General features: G+C 36.6%; 1 protein-coding gene across 4 annotated transcripts in view; it reads left to right on the top strand.

Moving 5' to 3' along the window:
- Adamtsl3 (ADAMTS-like 3) overlaps nucleotides 1-2,371 on the top strand; it is a 314,808-nt gene that overhangs the window by 254,330 nt on the left and 58,107 nt on the right. The gene's annotated exons all lie outside the window — the stretch shown is intronic.

Below are 2,371 nucleotides of genomic sequence, written 5' to 3'. Positions count from 1 at the left end.
ATATATCACTGTGGTATGATGTTTTTAATTCTTCTGGGAAGATACCGAGAAGCAGAGTAGCTGGGTCAAATGGGACCTCCAATCCTAGTTTTTTGAGGAATCTCCACGCTGATTTTCACAGTGGTTGCACCAGTCTACACTCCCACCAACAGTGGAGAGGGATTCCTTTATCCCTGTAGCTCCTCCAGCATTTGTTATTGGTTGATTTCTTCTTTTTCTTTTTCTTCTTCTTTTTTTTTTTTTTTTTTGGTACCAGGAATCAAATTCAGGACCTTGTGCTTGCCAGGCAGGCACTTGTGCCGCTGAACTGTATCCCCAGCTCTGCTGGATTTCTTGGTAATAGCCATTCTTTCTGGAGTGAGATGGAATCTCAGTGTTGTTTTAATTTGCATCTCTCAAATGACTAGTGCTGTTGAACTTTTTTATATATTTATTTGCTGTTTGTATTTCTCCATCTGAGACCATTTTTGGATTATTGAGTCTTTAAATTTGGGAGGTCTAATTTTTTTCAGTTCTTTATATGTTCTTGATAGTAATCCTTTGTCTGAGGAACAGCTGGCAAACATTTTTTCCCACATCATGGGTTGTCTCTTCACTCTGTTGGTGGTTTTTCTTGCTGTGCAAAAGCTTTTTAATAAGATGAGATCCCAGTTGTTTATTCTTTGTGATAGTTCCTGTGCGATCAGGCTTTTATTCATAAAGTCTTGGCCTACACCAATGTCTTAAAAAGTTTGACCTATGTTATCTATCTTCCAGCAGATTTAATGTTTCTCCTTTAATATTTAGATCTCTGATCCATTTTGAATTTAGTTTAGTGCATGGTGAAAGACATGGGTCCAATTCTAATCTTCAGCATGTGCAGAGCCAGTTTTATCAGCACCATTTCTTAAAGAGGCTATCTTTTTTCCAGTGAATGTGTTTGGTACTTTTGTCAAAGATAAGGTGGCTGAGTATGTTTGGAGTTGTTTCTGCATCTTCCAATCACTTCCATTGATCTTCAGGTATGTTTTCTTTGCCAGTATCACACTGTTTTTACCACTGTGGCTTTAGAGTACAATTTCAAGTCAGGTATTGTGATGCCCCCTGCTTTGCCTTTGTTGTCCAGAATTGCTTTTGCTCTTCTAGGTCTCTTCTGGTTCCAAATGAATTTTAGGATTGTTTTCTGTAATTCTATGAGATATACTATTAGAATTTTGATCGGAATTGCATTAAATCTGTATAACAGTTTTGGAAATATGGCCATTTTCACTATATTGGTTCTTCCTACTGAAAAGCAAGGGATACCTTTCCACTTTCTGATATCCTCTTCAGTTTTGTTTTTCAGAGTACTGTAGATTTCAATTTAGAGGTCTTTTACTTCCTTTGTTAGATTGATTCTTATGTTTTTTTTTTTTTGATGCTATTGTGAAAAGTGTTGTTTTCCTAATTTCTCTCTCTGTGAGTTTGTTATTTGTGTACAGGAATACTATTGATTTTTGAATGATGATTTTGTATCCAGCTAAGCTACTGAATTTGTTTATTAAATCTAGCACATTTTTAGTGGAGTTTTATGGACTTCTTTGTAGAGTATCATGTATCTGCAAAAAATGATAGTTTGACTTCTTCCTTTCACGTCGTTATTCCTTTTCTTTCTCTTGTCTAATTACTCTGGCTAAAGTTTTCAGGAGTATGTTGAGAAAGAGTGGAGACAGTGGTCATCTGTGTCTTGTTCCTGATTTTAGAGAGAAAGTTTTCAGGTTTTTTCCATTTAGTATGATGTTGGATGTTGGTTTGTCATACATGGTTTTTATCAGATTGAGATAGAGACAATCCATTCCAATTTTCTTAGGGATTTTATCGTGAATGGGTGCTGGACTTTGTCAGAAGCTTTTTCTGCATCTGTTGAGATGATCATATGATTATTGTTCTTGGCTCTGTGAATATGGTGTATTGCATTTATTGATTTACATCTGTGGAACTATCCCTGCATCCTTGGGATGAATCCTACTTGGTCATGGTGTATAATCTTCTTGATGATTTCCTGCATTCTGTTTGCCAGTATCTTATTGAAGTTTTTTACATCTATGTTCATTAGGGAGATTGGCCTGTAATACACTTTCTTAGGTGGGTCCTTCATCTGTTTTGGTATCAGGGAAATGATTACTTTCAGGATTGAACTTGGGAGTATTGCTTCCCTTTCAATTTCATTAAAGAGTTTGAGATGTAGTGGTTTTAGGTCTTCTCTGAATTTCTTGCAGAGCCTGGGATATAGCTCAGCAGCATAGTGCCTGCCTGGCAAATGTGAGGTTGTGAGTTCAATTCCTGGTACCTAAAAATTTCTTGTAGAATTCAGCAGTGAATCTGTCAGGGCCTGGGCTTTTCTTTGTTGGTA

The sequence above is a fragment of the Chinchilla lanigera genome, unplaced genomic scaffold (assembly GCF_000276665.1).
Source record: "Chinchilla lanigera isolate Chin_1 unplaced genomic scaffold, ChiLan1.0 scaffold00015, whole genome shotgun sequence".
Taxonomy (NCBI): Eukaryota; Metazoa; Chordata; class Mammalia; order Rodentia; family Chinchillidae; genus Chinchilla; species Chinchilla lanigera.
This window is presented reverse-complemented; position numbering and strand designations above follow the sequence as displayed.